Genomic DNA, 23,496 nt, shown 5'->3' with positions numbered 1-23,496 from the left:
TGCCGGCTTCCCATCGCTGTCAGCACCGTCTCTTGATCGGTTAGCGTTAGGGTTTCTTTTTCGGAGGGTTGTGGCGGCTCAGGTCAACCTCGTAGATAGAGCCTCGGCCCCCACCTCCCTTTATGGTGCTGTGCGACTGGGGTCCACCAACCGAGGGCCAATTGGTGGAGATCAAACTAACATTCTCCCCCTTGATCTCACCTTATTCCTTAAACTTAAGCCTGTTCCTTAAGCCTCATAACAAGCTATACTATGGTATGCATCACTGATGACACCACAACTGTTTCTTTAGAGCTTTTCCACAATAATACTCCAACTGCGAGTGTTAGCAACTATTGTGGATTTCACTACATATCTCGCCAAAACTTAACATTTGTACCCACAACTATTTGAGAGTACTTGCCCTTTCTTACTCAACATGAGGCCTATGATACTTTGTAAAATTGCAAGACATTTTCAACTCCATTCCAGTGATCTATATCTGGACTGGACTTCTGCCAAAATATCCCGGATACATAAACTACGTCAGGGTAAGTTCTTACCTGTACTTGTACACTCATCAAGCTTCCAACAACTAAAGCATATGGAATCATGTTCATTTGATTGATCTCATATTGGTTCCTGGAACACTTAAAGTTTCCATAACTATTACCCTTGACTATAGGAGAGCATAGGTTTACTCGCATGCATACTTTATTTCTCTAGAATCTTTTCTAAGTATGCCTTTGCGATAGTTCTAATACCCCATTTTCTTCTATCTCGGTGAATTTCGATTTCTCGAATCAATGATGCTTCACCAAGATCATTCTCATTGAAACTTGAGGACAAAACTTTTTCTTCTCCAATGACAGATTAACATCACTACTAATGAGTAGAACGTCATCTATTCACATGATGTGGAAAGTGAATTTTCCATTCTTGAGCTTTGCATAAACGCTATTGTCCTTCTTATTTTCTTTAAAACCTAAACTTTCTTATCTTTTCATCAACTTCAAATACTACTATCTAGAGAGTTACTTTTGACCCATAAATGGATTTCTACAGGCGGCATCCCACATATTCTTTTCTTCCATGATAAAACCTTTTGGGTTACACCATATAAATGTTTTCATATAAATCCCCGTTAATGAATACCGTCTTTATATCCATCTGATATAACTCTAAATCGTAATGTGCCATTAACACCATTATGATTCTAAAAGAATCCTTACATAAGACTAGAGAGAAAACTCTCATTGTAATCTATTCTTCTCTTTTGCTTAAAGCATATTGCCACAAGTCGTGCTTTATATCTTTCTACATTTCCTTTGGAGTCATATTTTGTCTTGTAGACCCATTAACAACCTACTATTTTGGCTCCATTAGGAATTACTTTTAAGTCCCAAACATCATTGGCATTCATCGAATTCATTTCAACTTTCATAGCTTCTTGCCATTTAAACGAGTAAACGCTTCTCATGGCTTCTTCAAATGAGGTGGGATCACCCTTCATTTGAATTTCTTTACTAACATAGACTTTATAGTCATCAGAAAACTAGTTTACAAATTCTTTGAGACCTTCTGGGGCCTCAGCTACTAGCACTTTCATATGAGGCTGTTGTTGCTCTTCATTGCCAAGAGACAACTAATTCTACAGGCTCCTGTATAACAAGATCCTTATTTACATTATTCATCTTCTTCGAAGAGCTAACAACAGGTGTTGTATTGGTCATACAACATCAACAAGTATTGAGAAACTTGTTGCTCCTGAGTCACTAGAGTGGGCACACAGTTCGTCTTCTATTCAAGTCTTAGGTCTCTACATACCTCTACATACCATGCTCCTCCAGATCTTCTCATCTTTTCTAAAGATAGTGTATCTTCAAATATCCTATTTTAGGTTTAATCTGTTAAAATCTCATATGGCGCTTTAAGCACCACCTTAACATCTTTGAAACTGACTACGCTATTTTTCTGTCGGAACTTTAAAAAAGTCTAGGAATTTAGCTATTTCTCTGCTTATGGGTATCATTATTGTAACCGTTGTACTCCTTCGATGGTCACATTCATCTTAATTAATCTTTATCTCACTCTTAATGAAGAGTATCTTTCTTAATTGATCTTTATATTTTTCTCCCCCTCAAAATATGGCATGAACTTTACTTTCATAATTTTGATAACTATTCAGAAAGTCTGTAAACGAGGAGACACTTATAACTTACTTCATTCACATGATTGTGTCATGTAAACAAAGTTATTTCTTGATCCATTTAGGAGTACACTTTCCTTAATTTACTTTAAGAACTCAATGAGGTCTTTCATTAGCGATACTTTTACAAGACACACTTGCATCTTTTCTTATCTTTTGGTTAGTATTGACCATGACTATGCATTTCTATTGTGCCAAGGTCAATACTAGGACAACATAAGAGCTACCCAAACTTCTCTTGCTATGCGGGATACGAAACATGTGAATCATCACAAAACTTCTCTCGCCATGTAGGATTGACTAGCATAAGTACTATGCCAAAACTTCTCCCCTTACGGGATACATCTATATGAAAACTTAACCATGACGACTAAAATATTCACTTATACTTCATTTTCCAGTTAAATCTTACCGTTGGTTCCAATTTAATCAAAAAATTATTAAACTAACAAAAATTATCCTAAACTGGCTTGACTCAAGACTTTTTATTCACATACCCCAGCATTGCAGCCCGTTGGCATGCAGCCGAGTGATCTTGTCGGCTAAAAGAAAACATACAATATGCTTCTGCATCAATTCTACATCACCATTGGGTAGAAAATAGAATTGATGCATTAAAACTCATAAATTAACTTGAAATCCATATAACTACTCTTCAAAATTAAATTCTCCCGTTGGTTCGAATTTAATTAGAAGATAATCAACTTCACTGCATCAGAAACTTAATAATAAAATACATTTTTTTAGTTTAGGAGCATTTCTTGATCCTTATCAACTCTCTGAAAAATTCACCATGTTGGTGTAAAATTTTACAGAGATTTAAACTTCAAACTTAAATTCATTATAATATTGTCATCATCAACGTTGGTCAGAAAATGATAATACAATAATCTTACTTAAATAAAACGGACTACTCCTCTAATTAAATTTTCTCGTTGGTTCCAATTTAATTAGAGGATCAATATAATCATAATTTACTAAATATAACTGCTCTTCAAATTAAATTCTCCTGTTGGTTCAAATTTAATTGGAAGATAATAAACATTAAACTTTGCAACAGAAATATGAACAATTCTTTATCTACTTTTCAGAAGCATTTTACTTTACTCATCAACTCTGAAAAAATTATCCCGTTAGTTCAAATTTTGACAGAGATTCAAAACTTGACAAAGTTCATCGAAATTTGCTTCTGAAAATTAATAAAACTAAAAACTATTTACTCTGTTCATTTTGGCCCAAACAAGAAAATTTGGCCCGTGACCCGTCTCGCTAGCGCGCGCACTTGCGGGCCAGCGAGTGAAAGCACGGCCCAACAGCCTGCTTCACCCAGCACACGCCCGCTCCCCCGTGCCTAGGCCGCAACCTGGGCCTGGGCCAGGAAACCGCTGCCTGGTCGGCCTGCTTAGCGCCGGCTCGATCTGAGCCGTTTGATCTTATCCGACGGTCACAGTTTGCCTGGTGAGGAACAAAAACGCAGCTCCCCCAAAACCCTAGGTCACTTCTTCCTCTCCCTCCGATTTCCTCGGGCCACAGCCGCAGGAAGAGCATGTGCAGGTTGCCGATGCCGCCGGCGGGAGCGCTCGCTGGAGCTGATGCCACGCCGCCGGGCTGCTCCTCACCGGAGCACGCGTGCAGCCAAGGCCACACGTGGCTCCATTGAGTCACTGCATGGTGGCACGTGGAGGAGGGAGTGGTGGCGGAGCATGGCGGGTGGCGGTGGTAGTGCCAGGCTTCTGGATGCCCTTCCTCGGTGTTGCGGCTAAACATCGCCTTTGTCTTCATCGCCGACACATGGGTTCGCTGTGTGCGACGCTAATAGAAATGGCACACGGGGTGAAAACCACCGTGACCGTGAAGGGGCCCATGGTTCGACACCCATGGCGCTACGTGGCGGTGAGTGAGAGAGCACGCCGTCAAGCTGTGCCGTGTTTCCCGAAGCTAATCCGATAAGTTAAACTCCCCAACCCCTTCTTCTCTCTTCACGGAGTGGATCCGATCTAGGGTTAGGGTTTGTTCTTGCTATCGGCGACCGTCGGTCCAGTGGCGATGCCGTCGTGGTTTCTATCCTACGGCAGAGTGCCGTCGGCGGTCGTCGGTGAAACCGGCGGCCACCGCTCATCAAAAAAATTCTGAAAATTTCTTATTTTTGGTTTTAACTCAAAATCGAAAATCCTTTTCTTCTAATTTCTTCTACCCCGACTAGATCTACATACTAGTGTGGCTCTGGTACCATTGATAGGTTGCTAGGATCGTCTAAGAGTAGATCTGGTGGGCAGATTCATTTCTATTTGGCTTAGAACAACTAACAACATGAACTGGGGAGAGGGAGAGAGAGTAGAGTGCCATACCTTTAGGCTTGGCAAAGGAGGAAGGAATTGCCATGGTAGTGGTGATGCAATGAGGGGTGATGATGGCGTGGCGTCATAGTCGAACACTGTGCAGAGGAGGTGTGGTCCAATGGCGATGTAGAGGCGACGATGGAGTCGGTGGCGGCTTCCCATTGCTGGCAGCACCGTCTCTTGATTGGTTAGCATTAGGGTTTATTTTTTGAAGGGTTGCGGCGGCTCAGGTCAACCTCATAGATAGAGCCCTAGCCCCCACCTCCCTTTATGGTGCTGTGCGATGGGGGCCCACCAACCATGGAGCGGTTGGGTGCCCCTGATAAGGGCGCTAATCCAAGGGCCCAATTGACCTAGTGGAGATCAAACTAACATCTATTTCTCCCATCACCATCATATCTAGCATGGTAGCGCCTCCTGCACATTGTTATTGTGCCAGCGTTCTCTCCTTGCCACTTCTATATATCTGTCTTCGGACTTCATCTCTGATAAACCTCCAATTAATCCTTGAATGCTCCCCAGTGCTTGCTGAAAGAGGCCCCTAGACCGCCAATTGACAGCTTGTCAAACATCTCTTCGTTGTCATTTAGGAGAGTCTAGAGCTTGCACAAGTCAGCACAACACTCTTCCATCAATCTCTACAGAAATGCAAATATACTATGTTCAGAAAGCTTCTGCATCACTGACATGAACTCGTGTCTCCTCTATTCTAGATGATCTTGCCAAGATCAGTGGCGACGCTTCTGCACCATCATCTTAGTTTCGAGTTTGTAGGCCTACAGGATAAGAGCTCCCTACTGCACACACTAAGATTACATGATCTAAGCTCTACGCTAATAAAAATTTTCATTTCCGTGACTAGACCCCCAACTGTGGATAGCCTGTAGTTGTCACCTGAGAGAGCATCTATAACAAGCATGGTGTCGGCCTCCACAATGATCTCCTACACTCCCATGCTGATTGCCACCTGAAGTCCTACATAACAAGCTAGCGGTTCTTTGTAGTTACTAATTGGCAAATGCAAGATAAAACTTAACAGCAGTGGCAAACCGCTGCACTTTGCTCTCTGCAGTTACTATAGCAGTTGCATAGCAACAGGTGTAGGAAGCTTTAGTGAACACTCCCTTTAACATTTGGTAGCAATGGAACTAAAGAATTACTCTAGAGAGTCCATAGCTTTTGTGTTAGAAATATGGTAGTTCACATTTTTCAATTATATCTTAGCTCATGTTACGAGTATCATGTTGCATAAGTCATCCATCAACAACTGAGACATGTAAGAACAGAACCATTTAAAAAAAGAAGTAAATGCACAAAGTAATTTGACTAGTTGCAAAACTGTAAAGAAGCACAACTGCTAAAGTTGCTAAGCAAGCATCAACATTCCAATAGAACGCCTAGTCATTCATCCTCAATCCATTATGAGCACAACTCACCTCCAAAAGAAATCGACCCATATGGTAGTAGCCAAGACCTACCCAACATCTCATTCACCTCCTATAGCAGCATCAAGCCATGAATCAGGAACTTCATTAAAAGTTAACCCCATAAAATTTTAGGGTCAAAGACTGAATTAGTGAAAATATGCAGCATTAAACCAATGTTTTTTAGGATCACAAATTCAATAGAAAGGTTGAATTAGTGAAAACATGCAGCGTTAATCCATGTGCTTGTGCAGTAGTCTATCATGTTGTCAGCTAGTCTCTATTTATGCGAAACAGTGCCACACTCTTGAAGCACAAGTCAACCATTAATGAACTAACAAAGCAGGTGTTTACACCAAAATTTGAAAGAAGAGTCACAGGGACTCGAAAGCTCCCAAGATCATGTTATCAAGCAATCAATTGCGTGCAGATCGGAACCAGCTAATTCGAATGCAACACTAGAATCAGCTTTCTTTAGGTAGCGCCAGCAAATAACGACAAAGGCTATGATCGGCACCGGGACAAAGCATATTGGACTCGACAAAAAGGGAAAGATTCGAGTCCATGTTATCTTAAATTAAGAATGTTTTCTCTAGGGCCAAAGATTGTGATGAGTCGTGCTTAGATATGAGTCATGCGTAGGTCCCGGGTATAAATATCAAACCCCGGCTATTGTAAAAGAACACACAATCAATCCAATACAAGTTATTTACTTTTTCGGCTTTGACCACCCCTTAGGAGTAGGAGTAGAGTAGATCTCGGCGAGTTCTTCGGCGAGTACGGCTGCATCGATCCGGTTGACCTCCACTACGACTCTGGTATAAGTTAGTTATCAATTCTTGTCTAGTTCAAGTAAGGCTGCTTCGATCCAGTCGATCTCCACTACTTGAACTAGATTAAGGTCAAGTTATCGGCTCTATCTAAGGGTGGCGTTCCTTCGGATAGATTTATTAAGTTACCGATATTGCTTATTGCTTCCATTATTTATTTAATTTCAGCAATATCACTTCACTCGGTTAGGATTGATCTAGATTAGCCTTATATCTTGTTTAACCCATCATTTGTTAATCTAAACTGATCTACTCTGCACCATAAATGATGAGTTATGTTTTATCTGTTGTTTTATATCAATCTTGATCATGCATAGCGTGCGGTTAAGGCATGTCTGATCTTGAGTAGATCTATTGGCTAACGAAAACTGTTCCATGGCTCGTTATCATGGCCTATGTGATTCTACCTCACACCCCACTATTAGCACCATAGAGTGGGGATCGTTATTTGGTAGATCTATTCCCGAGAGGACATGACCTTAACTGTGCGCTATGCCTGAATCAGTTGTTTTAGCCGATATCGAGCGCTTTCACAAACAGTTCACGTCACGAGATCATTGAAGTAGGGATAGGTTGAAGGATGTGTTAGCCCCATGATCTTATTATTGTATTGCGGCATGCCTCATGCCCCACTGGTATTAGTAATAAGTTAGGGTCTTCGAGTCTATTATTGTTTCTACGGCCTGCATGATTCTGCCTCATGCCCCACTGGTCATAGCGATAGATAAGATCTAATATGTTCATTAGATTTATCTTTATCAAATGGTTGAATGATGATGAGATGTTTCTTTTATATGAAAGGGGTTCGGTTACTTGTAGTCATTAGCTTAGCATAAATCAATCATTGTTGACATCTTATTACCATTGATTAATGTTTATCTAAATAATGATATTCATCCTGAACGATAACTGATTCTTCTTACACAACCCATGAGCTTTAATTGATTTATTCTTATGAATATGTTGGAATCGACTATTTAGTCGATTTCCTTTCATATTGGTTCTTAGAGGCACACATTCGGGACTGTCTGGCAACATCGGCACGTTCCACCCTAAATTACTAATAAACTTTCTCTCCTTGTCAATTGCAGGGTCAAATTGACGGCATGTCTCAAGAGGAGTGCGTAGGATCGACCATCCCTGTGCTGAAGCTAGGCGGATCTCCAGCTCCATCGAGCGGACCCTTTTGACTGGCTCATGTGCCCTCGGCACGAGATAAAATTTCCATGTCGACACACGTTTCTAGCACGCTTAGTGGGACCCCATGATCGTCATGGCGGTTCACAACAACAACAACATCCTCATGGTACATTATGAAGATCTACCTGATGGAGATAAAGGTGTCATCAGCAAAGCTATAGAAGAATTTTAGAACAACTGTTTGTTGTTCTACACCAAAACACGCGACAACATAATTGTTCAGAAATATCCACAACCAAGAGTTCTATAACACGGGTAGACAGATACAGTTGATGCTGAAGATAGGCGTTTCTTCATGAAAGTTGTAGACAAATCTGTTCGTGATGCCATATCAAGCCATAATGAAGCTTTCTTGGACACATTCCACAACGCCATGAAAGAGGAGGTTCATGGGTTTCTAGTTGGTCAAGTTGGGCTGGCTTATTACAACATTCCACATCCAACAACTTAAGAGACTAATCAAGTCGGTACTAGCCATCAGGAAGCAGTATCAGCTGATAATGGTGATGTCTAGGTAGTTGAGGGTTTCATATGAATAAGCTCAAGGAACTACTATGAATCAGATACAGTATAATCCTAGACCATCAGTACAACATGTGCAACAGTCGGCGAGGCAAGGTCAGAACTAGGTGATCAATTTTGGCACATCAGGCCATATACCATCATCGACTAAAAAAATAGCGCCATCAATTCAAAGGATCCATAGAGATGTAGATCCTCATGTCTACATTCAGAGACTTCAAGCAGCAAGCCAACAAAGGACCTAGTAGATAGAGATTCCACAAGGGTATCATTATGGCATAGATTATAACACTCTTCACATGATTCTGAATCTAGGGTATCAAGGCACATAGGATTTCAATCCATAGATGGGTCAGCAGGTGCAGGGAAATCCAAATTCACGTGCTGACGAGTTGTTGCTAAAGGTGACCGAGATGATAAAGAATCAGTTCGGTCTAAAGCCAAAAGGGCTGACCTTTTTGTATAAATGCCCATATCCAGAATGGTATGATTTGGTCGCTCTTCCCATAAATTACAGGTTCCTAGAGTTTGCTAAGTTCACTGGCTAAGACAATACAAGCATGATAGAACATGTTAGTCGGTATCTCACACAATTGATCGAGGCATCTGTCAAAGAGGCCAATCGACTTCGTTTCTTCTCCCTGTCCCTGTCAGGGCCAGCCTCACTTTGTTTTCATCACTACCAGTTAATTCCATCGCCAATTGGGCTGAGCTAGAGAAGAAGTTTCATACATATTTTTACACTAGGACTGGAGAAAAGAAGATAACCGATCTAACAACTATAAGGCAGAAGACTAATGAATCAGACACTGAGTTTCTTCAGAGGTTCCGAGAGACTCGGAACTTATGCTTCTCATTAATCTTGGCTAACGATTAGCTAGCTGCTCTAGCCATTCAAGGAATGCTGCCAATGTGGAAGAAAAAATTGCTGGGACAAGAATTTGACAACTTGGGTCAATTGGCTCAATGAGTGGCAGCACTTAATAGCCAATTCCAAAGTATGCGTAGAGACACTCGATTCTAGAAGAGTACCACAGTAGCCAAAGCTTATAATCCATACTCAGTCAATGATGGCTATGAAGATGAAGAAGAAGAGGTTGCTGCGGCTGAATGGAATTGGGGCAAGAAGACAGTAATGGTGCCAAATCCTTGGGGAAGAGGAGTCGAGGAGAGCTATGACTTTGATGTCACAAAATCAGATAAGCTTTTTGATTTCTTGCTTGAGAAGGGACAGATCAAGTTGCCCAATAACCATGTTAAGTTGCCCCTTGATCAGTTGAAGAATAAGAAGTTCTGCAAGTTCCATAATGCTACTTCTCATTCTACTAATAAATGTAGAATTTTCCGACAGCATATATAGAGGGCTATCCAGCAAGGAAGACTCAAGTTTGATACGCCTTGGAAAATGAAAGTTGATGATAATCCTTTCCCAGGAGTTCAAAACATGGTTGATGCTAGGCTAATCAAAGGAAAGACTAAGGTCCTAACATCAACCAAATCAAGAGCAGCTGGAACAGTCGATCCCAAGATGCAAATATTGGCCGATGAATACAGGGAAATTAAGAGACATCGTGATAAGCAAAAAAGCCGATATGAGTAGGGAGAAACGTCAAAAGATAGAGTGACAAGGCCGCGAGTTACATCTTGGATCCTGTTGAATAAGTGGCAGCGGTAGAAGAAAAAGGATTATCAGCGTTGGTTAAAGGATCAAGAATACTAGCACCAACTGGAAAGAGAGAATTATGAAAGGAAACAAGCCGAATCACATTGGAATTGTCCTTTCTTCAGACATTACTGGAATGAATGTTTGAAGTGACCTACCAGACATGACTATCCAGAATGCAGTAATCAATATTGGGAGTTTAGGCAATCTCAAACCAACCGCCAGTCTATCCATGCTCAAGATGCATATCATCATAATAACATGGATCGGTGCTTAAAAATGGAAGTATTCATAATCAGCTAGAAAAAAGAGTTGTTGATCAAGACTGGGCTGATTATGAAGAAGAAGGCAAAAATTGAAAATATATTTGGCAGGAAGGCCAATTGTGTCCAAGAGGTTTGACAAGAAGCCGGAAGAGAAGGGTGCAATGCCTAAGGAATAAAGAGTTAGAATAGGCTTAGACATCTGGCAAACCTCAAGTATGGCGTACTAAGCAAACAGCCAATAGAAAGCAACCATCGGCTAATATTCAAATGGCTTTTCTGTTGCCATCAGAATTCAGAGCTTCGACAGATCAAGAAGTTTATTTGGATTTTGATAAATCAGAGCATGAGGAGATAATTACCAAGTTAACGGTTGTGCAACAAGCAATATTTGATAAACCAGTCAAGCATCGGCACTTAAAGGCTTTATATATGAAAGGTTTTGTTGATGGGAAGTCGATGAATAAGATGTTCGTGGATGGAGGCGCTTCTGCCAATCTCATGCCTTACACCACTTTCCATAAACTTGGCAAGGAACCAGGAGATCTGATGGAGACTGGCATGATGCTTAAGGATTTTGGAGGTAATGCATCTAAGACCTAGGGGGCAATAAACGTCGAACTAACAATTGGGAGTAAGACTCTGCTCACCACATTCTTCGTCATTGATGGAAAAGGGTCATACAGTTTGCTCCTTGGTCATGATTGGATTCATGCGAACTGTTGTGTACCATCGACCATGCATTAGTGTTTGATTCAATGTCATGGGGATGATGTCGAATTGGTTCGTGCTGATGAGTCTATGAGCATCACAATAATCAATCCAGTCTTCTAGGAACTTGGAGACTTTGAATACTTTTCTGGCAAGTTATGGGAAGGAGGCTTCATTAAGATTAGCAATGAAAGCCAACAGCCAATACAAGCGATCGGCTCTAAGAGTTTGTTTTAGTTAGAAGTCATGGCTTTGCGTCGGCCGTTGGAATAAAGAAAAATAAGTATTAGTTTTGAATATGGGTTTAGGCCAACATATGAATGCTAAACGGAATCCTAAGTGCGAATCAGAATTGATGGATTTCTTAAATGAAGTTTTGTTGCACTTGACGAGATGCTTGCTCTAGATCGATCAATCGTTTAACCTTTGGTTTGAAGAGTTCTGGTGCAACCTGTTAATAGCAATCGATGAAACATATTTGAAAGAATATTATACTAGCATTTAATCAATACTTGATAGCCGATTTGTTTAGTCATTGGCTCTAATTATCGGTACCAGAAGGGTATCACCTATAGTTCAAAAAATAAAGGGTCTTCAAAAACATAAAAGCCGATACGATATGTATCACCTCCAGAGCAAGAAATAAAAAAGACAGTCATAAACAAGGGCATTGCACTGAGACACATTTATGAAAGAACATGAGTCTTTGTTCATTGGATTACCCTAAGTACAAACTAATCGAAGACCTTGTTCACTACATCCTCAGCGAATGTAATGTCCACAACGGCCTCCGTGGCAATGACAAATTCTTGGAGCAGGTCCTCATGTCCTTCAGGGTCGTCGCCCATTGAGAAGCCAGCCTCCATGTTGTCGAGGTCATACCCAGTCTGGATTTGCGTCGCGGTTAGCACCACCGATGCGCTATGATGAACACTATGGAGGGTGATCTCCTGAGCGTGGGCCGAGATGTCTTGGAGGCAAGCGTTGATGAGGGAACCCCGAGCATTGACAGCATCTGTGGCCGTGTTTGTTGCTAGTTGGAGAGACTGCGACTGCACCGTCAGGGCTGGCGATCACAGAAGATTATCAAGATAAAGACAGTGGAAATAAGAATAGAAGCATTCATGGAACTTGTCTTACCTACCACCGCGGTGTCAGACTTAGCCAGTCATGCTCGAATGGGACTAGCCTTCTCCTCAGCCGCATTAAGGGCTACTTGGAAGACCCCTAAATGGATCTCAAGCTGGCCATTTTTCTGAATCACCTTGGAATAGCGGTCCTCGGCCACCCTCCATTCTCAGAAGAAGCGCCGGGCATCGTCGCTATTATATGAGTTGGAGGAATCCAACGACGAAGCCGGCGCGGAAGGTGCAATGTCAGAGTGTTTGCTGGCCCTTAGGAGGGGATGAAGGCTGTCATTCATGATGAACCTATAGGCGAGTCAGAAAAGATCATCATCATGAACAGAGGATGTCAATCTTACCTCATGCGTCTGAGATGCTGGTTCATCGGCATGTTCTCGTCCAGGACCTCCTCCGCCGCGCACTTGCCACGGTTCTCCTCGCCGGCCATGAAGTTGATCGAATCTACAGGAAGAGAGAGAGGCCACTACAGAGTTCTGCGAGGACGGAGAAAAGCAAAGAAATAGGAATGGTTGCAAGTGCGGATGTGTTTAAGGCCGGAGCCCTTGGTTGATATTTGAAGCCACGGGACGAAGGAGTGGACACCTCAGGTCATGCAAAAGGAAACCGCAATTAATATGAGGTGAAGCGTCACCTTGCTAATACTGAAGAGAGTATGGCACCGGATGACTAAGGATAGAAGATCGAAGAGCTCTCTTAATAAAGGCCATGTTTTCAGACCTAAATAGGATTAAGACCGAGAGTCTAGAATCGGCTATTTTCAAAATCGGCTCTTTAGCCGGAACAAAGGTGATCAATCGACTATGACAGTTCTTTAGCCTCTTGCCTATTTGAGTTCCCCTTGGACAAAAGAGTTTCATGATCAAACAGACTCCTCTGAGCCTATTTCACCTTCAGGACCTGATCTTCAAAAATGGAAAAGGGAGACAAGACTCTAGAGAGGGCTAGGGATGGATTACCCTTGATGGCCAAGAGCAAAAGAGCTGATATGGTCGCTTTATGAACTTGTGTGTAGACATAATGCAGTCCTTCCTCGGGAAGTTCAAACTAGATCAAGGCGTGTTATGTTGTAGAATGATTTGTCAGCCAAAGTCTACAATGATCTTATGATAGATGACTTAGAGGATTTGAGTTACCTTCGGCTACGTGCCCTTGAAAATATTAAAGCCAATAAACTAAGGGTTGCGAAATATTACAATAAAAGAGTCAAGAATAAGCAATTCTCTGAAGGAGATTTGGTCTGGAAAGTAAAATTGCCAATCGGGGTCAAAGGACAGCAAGTTCGGCAAATGGTCACCTAATTGGGAAGGACCTTATCGGATCAAATGTTGTGCGCCTGGTAATGCTTATATTTTGGAAACACTGAGAGGAGGAGAAGAATTTGGCAGAACAATCAAATAGGAAATATTTAAAGAAATATTACCCTAGTGTTTGGATTAATACTTGACAACCAATTTGCTCGGTCGTCAGCTCTAATAGCTGATACTAGAAGGGTATCGCCTCTAGCGTGAAAATAAACCCGATGGAGTAAAAGCCGGTATGATGTGTATCGCCTATAGGAGCAAAGTAAACACGAACAAAGTGATGCATATAGTATGAAATACGAAACAAAGGAAAAATCACTCAAGATGGAGAAATTGTTTGCTAATATCACCTATTACAAACTACAGGTTGGAAAACACTTTGGCTACTATATCATCGGCCGAGGAAATAAAGGCTACGGAGTTAGCAGCGTTGAAGAAATCCTCAACCAAGTACTCATAATTCCTAGGGTGCGCCATGGCTGGAAAACCATGGGGAAGGAACCAAAGTTTGTGGCCAGAATGGGCTTGCGCAGAAGCCAACGCCATGGCAGCACCATGGTGAATGCCATGCAAAGTGACCTCCCTAACATGATTCGGGATGTCGTGCTGGCAAACCACTAGGGCGGTGCCCCTGGCATTGATGAATCCCGCCGTGTACTCCGCAGCCAATCGGAGGCTTTCTAGTTGAGCAGACAAATCTAAAAAGATTCAAAAGGAAGATGATTAGAATCTTGAAGATGAAATTGAAAGGAAGCAAAGGTTATGATAGATATCTCACCTGTGATTCTAGCCTCAGCCTTGGCCAACCTATCCTCCACTGAATTGTCCTCGGAAGGTGATCGACATCGAACCATGGCCAGAGCTGATTCTGCGAGGGAGAGACATTCAGCGAGACCCTAGCCATGCCGGTCAATGGAGGCAAGTAGATCATCATTGGCAATCTGCATCCTCTGATAACAAGGGAGCTAGTGATGAGCTATTAACAAAGAGAACCCTAAAGGCCGAACGGAGTCGGCCCTATTCCCCGAGGCAGTGGGGGCATCACGAGTTGTACCCTCTTGACGATGAAGATGCTGATGCGATGATGCAGATCTATTGAGGGCCTCCTCAGTAGACCTCTTGCTGTCCTTCATGATCTCAAACCTACAGAAAAGCAAGAACTATACTAAGGGCACAAAAGGTTTGAGACGAAGTGAGTTATTTTTTGATCCCCAGCAGTGGTCCGTATATATAGCCCGGGAAGGCGAGGAGATAGATTTCACTGGGGGTGTGAAATTGAAATCAGATACGAAAATAGATCGACGCTCTAGAAATTCAGGGGACAGATAACGAAGAGATAATAGATTTGGACTTATTGCTTCCCCAAGTTACAAAATATCATGGGATGGATACAAAAGATTTACATTACTAGCAATAAACCCACCAAGGTTTCTTTGGATTGAAGGGAGTTCAAATCCCCACAGGGCCGAAGGTCATCATGAACCAAGTCACATCGGCCCATTAATAAAATTATGTCAAAGAAGGGGAAAAGTCGCCTGCCTAACAGATGCCCAGTTGATTTCTCGGTGACTGGGAAACCACAGGAAAGAAGCTTGTGGCTTTCCCGATGGGCATTTTGTTGAGCAAACAAGGGGAAGGTGTCCACACATTTTAGCCCTTGCAAACACTAGAATAGCTCTACGAGCATGGAGAGAAGACCTAGGCGACATCATAAGGATTATTCCAACTACAGTAGCTAATTCTCTTGCTCGACAAGGTGCTATGATGAGCGACACAATCACCCTATGCATAAGAATTCTTCTAACCGCTTAAGATCTTCATAGCAAAAAGATAGACCATGGAGGGTCCGGTGGAGTCAGAAGCACTCGAGGGGGCATATGGAAGAGAAACATAGCTGAATTGTTGAATTGCTCTCGCCAGGGTCGGATAGAAATTTTATAGCCGGCCTAGAAAGATGAATCCAAGTGCCCGTGAAACAATGATGCTCTCATAAAAGTTTTGAAGCATGGGCTCATGAGCTGACATAGACAATGACAAATAATAGACCCCAGATCAAGATTCTCTACCTGTGACTATAGACCTATCGGGGATGCAGACGTGATAATTTTAGAATAAAATTACTTTTATCCCAAAATTGGGGGGCATGTGTTTACACCAAAATTTGGAAGAAGAGTCGTAGGGACTCGAAAGCTCCCAAGATCATGTTATCAAGGAATCAATTGCGTGCAGATCGAACCAGTTGATTTGAATGCAACACTAAAATTGGCTTTCTTTAGGTAGCACCAGCAGATAACAACAAAGGCTACGATCAGCGCCGGGACAAAGCATGTTGGACTCTACAAAAAGGGAAAGATTAGAGTCCAAGTTATCTTAAATTAGGAATGTTTTCTCTAAGGGCAAAGATTGTGATGAGTCGTGCTTAGATAGGAGTCATGCGTAGGTCCCGGGTATAAATATCAAACCCCGGCTATTGTAAAAGAACACACAATCAATCCAATACAAGTTATTTTCTTTTTTTTGGCTCTGGCCACCCCTTAGGAGTAGGAGTAGAGTAGATCTCAATGAGTTCTTCAGCGAGTATGGCTGCATTGATCTGGCCGACCTCCACTGCTTGTCTGTAAGTACCATCATGGCTTATACCTCTATTCGTACGGCTGCATCAATCCGGTCGACCTCCACTATGACTCTAGTATAAGTTAGTTATCGATTCTTGTCTAGTTCAAGTAAGGCTGCATCGATCTGGTCAACCTCCACTGCTCGAACTAGATTAAGGTCAAGTTATCAGCTCTATCTAAGGGTGGCGTTCCTTCGGATAGATTCATTAAGTTACAGATATTGCTTATTGCTTCTATTATTTATTTATTTTTAGCAATATCACTTCGCTCGGTTGGGATTGATCTAGATCGGCCTTATATCTTGTTTAACCCATTGTTTGTTAATCTAAACTAATCTACTCTTCACTATAAATGATGAGTTATGTTTTATCGGCTGTTTTATATCAATCTTGATCGCGCATAGCGTGCGGTTGAGGCATGTCTGATCTTGAGTAGATCTATTGGCTAGCAAAAACTATTCCATGGCTTGTTATCATGGCCTATGTGATTCTGCCTCACACCCCACTGTTAGCACCGTGGAGTGGGCATCATTATTTGGTAGATCTGTTCCTAGGAGGGCATGACCTTAACTATGCGCTATGCATGAATCGGCTGTTTTAGCCAATATCGAGCGCTTTCACGAATAGTTTACGTCACGAGATCATTGAAGTAGGGATAGGTTGAAGGATGTGTTAGCCCCATGATCTTATTATTGTATTACGTCCTGCAGATTCTGCCTCATGTCCCACTAGTATTAGTAATAAGTTAGGTTCATCGAGTCTATTGTTGTTTCTATGGTCTACATGATTCTTCCTCATGCCCCACTGGTCATAGCGATATATAAAATCTAATATGTTCATTAGATTTATCTTTATTAAATGGTTGAATGATGATGAACTGTTTCTTTTATATGAAAGGGGTTTGGTTACTTGCAGTCATTGGCTTAGCATAAATCAATCATTATTGACATCTTATTACCATTGATTAATGTTTGTCTAAATAATAATATTCATCCTGAACGATAACTGATTCTTCTTACATAACCCATGAGCCTTAATTGATTTATTCTTATGAATATGCTGGAATCGACTATTTAGTCTATCTCTTTTCATATCGGCTCTCAGAGCCGCACAATCGGGACTGTCTGACAACACCGGCACGTTCCGCCCTAAATTACTGATAAACATTCTCTTCTTATCAATTGCAAGGTCAAATTGACTGGTATGTCTCGGAGGGGATTGCGCAGGATTGACCATCCCTGCACTGAAGCTAGGTGGATCTCTAGCTCCATCGAGTGGACCCTTCTAGCTTGCTTGTGTGCCCTCGGCACAAGACAAAATTTCCATGTCGACAACAGGCATGAGTTCCATAGCAATAGAAAATACAACAGGTACTCAGTAGTTCTTAGTACACATATCAAAGTAGCATTTCTTTTCCCCATTAGGAGAGAGTTATAGATTAGTACAAAAACAATTATCTTGTGTTGCTGGACTGCGTAAAGAAAACTGAACTTAGTAATAAATCAACATAAGAATGTGTAGAGAACTAGCATGGCCAAGTAACAATTAACTTGTGGTTTCTTTATACATTTTCGTTATTGTATCATACAGGTATAACATATATTGTTACAATCATACCATTGACCACCCCAATAAAGTTCACATATATAAATTATCATTATAGTAAAAATTCAATAAATATGAGAAGAACTTGTACAATTACACAATAAAGAAAAAGGAGAAACACAAACCATTGAAGAAATGAGCTTGCACAATAAAGAGTCAGGTACTGCACCTCATGAACTATGATTGGTCATTCAATCCATTGCCACTAGCATCCGCAACATCACTAGCATCCACCGTGGTTCCCTCAATGTCTGTTCTAGCCCATTGATGTCTTACATTTGCATTATTGAACATATCTCCAAGGTGTGTGACATGGAATGGCTCATTTTCTACATCATCTTCCCATTCATCACAACCTATGTCATATATATCTCTTGGTTTCATCTTCATGACTACAGACCACCCAGGGTTTTCTTTGTCTTTAGCACAAAACATCTAGTCAGCTTGGTTAGGAAAAATATACAGTTCATGAACAATCTTTTCTCCTATATGTATCAGGTGTGAGAAATTAACAAGTGTGTAGCCATACTTGTCCTTCTTTATTCCTCTTTTAGAAAGAACATCAACCCATTTCACATTTGAAAAGTACCACAGAAAAATTCCTAGAGTAGTTTAGCTCAATAATATCAATTATCCTCCCATAGTAAGTCACATCACCTAAAACTGGCCTGCCATCACTTGCACTGGCATAACTTGATGTTTTTGCAGTTAGCACTACACCACTATTTTGTGTCACCCTATCCATCTGTTTGGGCCTAAAATAGAAACCTCGACTATTGAAAGCACGATACCTTTTTGCAGCATCAACTGGGCCACGAGCTAGCCATCTAATGTCATCTTTAACACCATGAATGACATTTTCCCTCTCTAACTGCATTATCTGTACAATTATACAAGTTTAGTCCTGCACGTTAGTGCTACATAAGCATTTTGAGTTAAGGTACTTACATGACCTCTAAACCATTGATGGAACGTCTCATTTTGGATTTTTTCAACATCTCTATGACTGGCTCTAAGTCCAATACCTTTTTCAATGATCTCTTCAGCATGAGCTCTACAATTTACATGTAAGAAAATTTATGGGAGGCAAAAAAAATTATGTTTACAATTTTGAGATATTACCTAAGGTATGGATCGACATCGGAACAATTGAATAGCACATATCTATGTGCTTGTACTTTAGCCAAACCTCTCAGGACATAACTACTTGGCTTCCCAAGTGGTTTCCCAGATTGAGGAAAAAGAGTTGATGCATGTCTAGTAGAGCATCCAAGTGACTCCTCACTATCATCATTCCACGAAAGCCTACTAGACAATGTCTGAAAACCATCAAGAAATGTTGAACAAAAGTGCATAGCCTCTTTTGCCATAACTGATTCTGCAATACAGCCCTTTGGACGAGCTTTATTTCTCTCGTTTGACTTCAAATCACCAAGGTACCTACACAAACTAGTAAAAATGAATAAAAACTATAATTTAGCATGCAAAGCAAAGGTACCAAACATGGCTCTTAATTTTTTATAAGAAAAACGTACCTTTCCACAAAATACATTGATCGATAACATATAGGACCACCTATTTTTGCCTCTGTTGCTAAGTGAAGAACTAGATGCACCATGATAGTGAAAAACTCAGGAGGGAATATCATCTCCATCCGACATAACGTCATTATGATTCGGTCCTCTAACTTCTCAAGTTCATTCATGTGGAGAACTTTTGCATTCAGTTCTCTAAAATATCCACACAGATCAAATAAGATAGATGTAACTTCATCTGGGAGAAGACCTCTTAGAGCAAGTGGCATAAGTTGTTGCATTAGTATGTGGTAGTCATGACTTTTGAGGACTGAAATTTTTGCTTGACCAACATTTACACATCTAGAGATGTTACTAGAATAACCATCTGGAACTTTTATGTCACGAAGGACTTCACAGAATTGTTGATTCTCCTCTTTAGACATGTTATACAAAGCAGGAGGCAAGTAATACTTACCATTAGACTTTTTTGTGGATGTAGATCTAGCCTGATGTTCATTTCTTGCAAGTCTTTCCTTGCCTGTAGATTGTCCTTTGATTTGGCATCCATTTCTAAAAGTGTCCCAAATATATTTTCGCACAATTCTTCTCTATATGCATAAAGTCAAGATTGTGCCGTAGCAAATTATACTTCCAGTAAGACAAAAAAAAATAGGCCACTAACACCCTTCCATGTTTTGGACTTCTCAAAGTCTTTAATTGATTTTATCATTTCCAAAAGAGATACTCCAGAATAAGAAATAGGTCTCAACCGATGCTCTTCGGTTTCGTCAAATGAATTGACATCATAACAAAACTCATGGCTAGTGGGTAGAAATCGTCGGTGTCCCATGAAACATTGCTTGAGGCCATGCTTCAAGCGTATTGAACTTGTTTCATCTTCATAGGACACAAAACCCAATTGTCCCATAACACTGTACTGTACCAGTATCCCTGTCCCAAGGTAGTCACTCACAATATGCAATATTGTAGCATAAAGTTGAAATCTCTCATCTCGAGATGCATCAAATGTAGACATACCAGTGTCAAACAACTCATTTAGCTCATCATAAACCGACTGCATAAATGTATGGAAGTCCTTTCCAGGGTAACTAGGAATTATTAGAGTGAGCATAAGAGAAGAAGCTTTCATGCATAACCATGGTGGAAGGTTGTATGGTACTAATACCTGGCCAACAACTATGGGTTGAATTACACTTCCCATATGGGTTAAAACCATCTGTTGCTATTCCAAACCTCATGTTTCAAGAATCTGATGCAATATGAGGGTGCTAGGAATCAGTGATTTTCCAAACCTCTGAATCAGCAGGATGGCGCAAAGCACAATCCTTTGTACGCTCCTCATCATGCCATCTAGTTAACTTGGCTGTTTCCTTGTTCATGAAAAGCCTTTTAAGTCTAGGTTTGATTGGAAAGTAACACAATACCTTATTTGGGGTTGCCTTTCTTCTTTCCTTTTTTGTTAATGATGTTTTATCTAGCTTATTTTTCCATCTTGAAGCTCCACATTTTGAACAGAAGTCATCATATTTCTTGTCTTTCCGATAGAGCTGACAATTATTTGGGCACACATGAATCTTCTCATATCTAAGACCAAGCTTCGCAATGGTCTTCCAAGCCTCCACAAATGTTCTAGGTATATTTGAACCATTTGGGAGAGCTAGCTGTAAAATTTGAAGTAGATCATTAATTGATTTATTGCTCCACTTGTTGATCGACTTCACATGAAACAATAGGACAAGGAAAGAAAGTTTTGATAGCTCACATCCTTCCCATAAAGGTTCAGCAGCAGCCCTAAGCAAATCAAAGAAATCTTGTGTTTCCGCATCTGGTCCATCTTTAGATAAACCTAATGCGTGAGGTCCATTTGTGTGATGTTCATCGTCTCTATATCCAAAGGCTTCTTGGAGTACTTGGCGCATATTAGTGTTTAAACTTGGACGCGGTGACTCTGAATCTTTGTTAGTAGAGATATAAGATGATGTTTCCCATGACAGCCCTATATAGTGTATCCACACAGCATTCCATCACACACTAAGTGCTCATACACTGTTTCTTGCATTTGTAACTGCCTATTGACACATTTGACATAGGGGCATTGAATTTTTGCATCGGACTTTTTTCCACTGTAGGCAAACTTAAGAAAACCCTGTACCCCAGCTATGTACTCATCACTTGGTCTTCTAGATTGCAACAACCTCTTAATTGCACTTAAGTCCATTAATTCACTGAAATCAAGAGATACTATCACTGCATCAGTTATGTGGTACTTCAATAGCTGAGACAAAATGTTGGAAATACATAAAAAGCTATAAAATATATAAAGTGGACTCAAACAATTTGTCTTGTAATAAAATATTAGTCTTTTCAAACATGGCAAGCAAGGCTGCACTAATGACTGATTATCTGATTAATAGATGGACTCTAGTAATGCTCACTTGTAGGACAACTACAGTTGCTTAACTGACTAATGGGTGCCTCTCCTGCAGGTACCGGTGCACAACATGCCCAAAATTAGTTGATGAGAAGAGAAATGCAATGATGGTGGAACAGAGTAAGCCAAACGACAAACATGGAGTAGCAAGCAAAGGCGGTAGCGGTGACATCCTAGCAATTAATACATATTTATGCCCGTAAAAAATGAAATACTACATCAAGTGCCTAGTTCTCAATTTCTTATAACTGTACATGTACATAAAAATTAAGAAATGATGTCTAGTTCTAAGTTCACAGGTACAATATCAGTCACAACAAGGCCAGAGACAAATTAGTTGATAAGCAAAAGCTTTTCCCAGGAATTACATGATCACAGCAGGTTATCACTTATCAATGGAATATATCAGCATTATCACAAGAGTGCAATAGACCAAAGGCAATAATGCATTATGCAATAGTTCATAGATATACAAAGGCATCAGCCATCAGGCACACAGGCCACAGCAGACCACCAGCAGCAGCAGTACAGGTATAGGGCTATAGGCGTACATGATTTAGTTCTTGTCTTCCATACTTTTAGTTTCTAAACAAAAGCACAAGACTACTCCATTTATTCATTGGTTTGCAATGTCCTGTTATTCTCATCTAAACATTGGCATGAGCATGACAATTGAGTTACTGATATAATGACACTTCAAACAAGTCAGTAACTTCTATGGATTTGTCTTTACTTAACTTCTTTTATATTTCACTCCTAATTCTTAAATTAACCAAAAAAATAGCCAATTATCAATCCTAATAATTCCTAAATTAACCAACCAATTAGATGAAACAAACGGAACAACCTGAGCTAAATAGACCCATTATCCAGCAACGGACTACTTACCTACCTGCTCGTCTGCCTTGCTCTGTTGCTCCCGCTTGGAGAGTTGGTGTCACCAGTCGGAGTGCCAACTCCACACGAGGTTGTGAAACGCGAACAACTTGAATGGGCAGGCCAAGCCCTGCCGGCCCACCCACGCGGCAATGAACTAGAGCGCCACCACCCTGACTCTTGGCTGCTGCACGAGCAGGGCCGCACGGGAGAAGTACATATCCCGCTGGATCCTGTAGCAGGGCCGGCCCGCAGCCACCCTGGCCTGGAGCGAAGGCGGTGTCGAAGTGCCGGCCGGCGGCGTCACCGTATGGACAAGAGGGTCGGTGGGCAGCCTGGAGGAGAGGGGCACCAAACTTGAGGGCAGGGGTCTGGCCTGGAGTAGATGGATTGCTAGGAGAAGGGTACCATCATGGATGTCCTCCCCTTGCAGGATTGGGTTGAGATGATCTGTAGATGAGATTGGAAGACGACAGTTATAAGAGATAAGGGCATTTTCAATTTCGCAGCCGGCTGTTCGCGGAAACTTGTGCGCCAATATTTTTAGATCAAAAGTAACTCGGTTTTAAAATAGCATTGTGGAAAGAATTGTTGTTAAAAGATTCTAAAAGGTTATTATAAAGTCGCACATATGGAGCTAAAGAAATAGACGTGTTATAAATCTAAAAAAATTGTAAGACCAAGATAACTCGTATTCTTCTTTAAACAAAAAGGCAAATAATTAACATTAGAATAAAATAAGTTCTTATTTAATAAAAATATTGCTGTATTGACGAAATATTGATCAAAAGTTTAAATTATTGAGAAAAAGTGTAATGACACACTTATGTCTTCTGTCCACATAAA

The 23,496-nt window shown here is 41.0% G+C and overlaps 1 pseudogene; it reads right to left on the bottom strand.

Annotated features, from left to right (window-relative positions):
• Positions 1-18,190: 18,190 nt before the first annotated feature.
• LOC136498921 (uncharacterized) lies at positions 18,191-21,561 on the bottom strand (annotated as a pseudogene).
• Positions 21,562-23,496: the final 1,935 nt, after the last annotated feature.

The sequence above is a fragment of the Miscanthus floridulus genome, chromosome 13 (genome assembly GCF_019320115.1).
Source record: "Miscanthus floridulus cultivar M001 chromosome 13, ASM1932011v1, whole genome shotgun sequence".
Classification (NCBI taxonomy): Eukaryota; Viridiplantae; Streptophyta; class Magnoliopsida; order Poales; family Poaceae; genus Miscanthus; species Miscanthus floridulus.
Note: the sequence above shows the minus strand (reverse complement) of the source record. Positions and strands in the feature narration are given on the sequence as shown.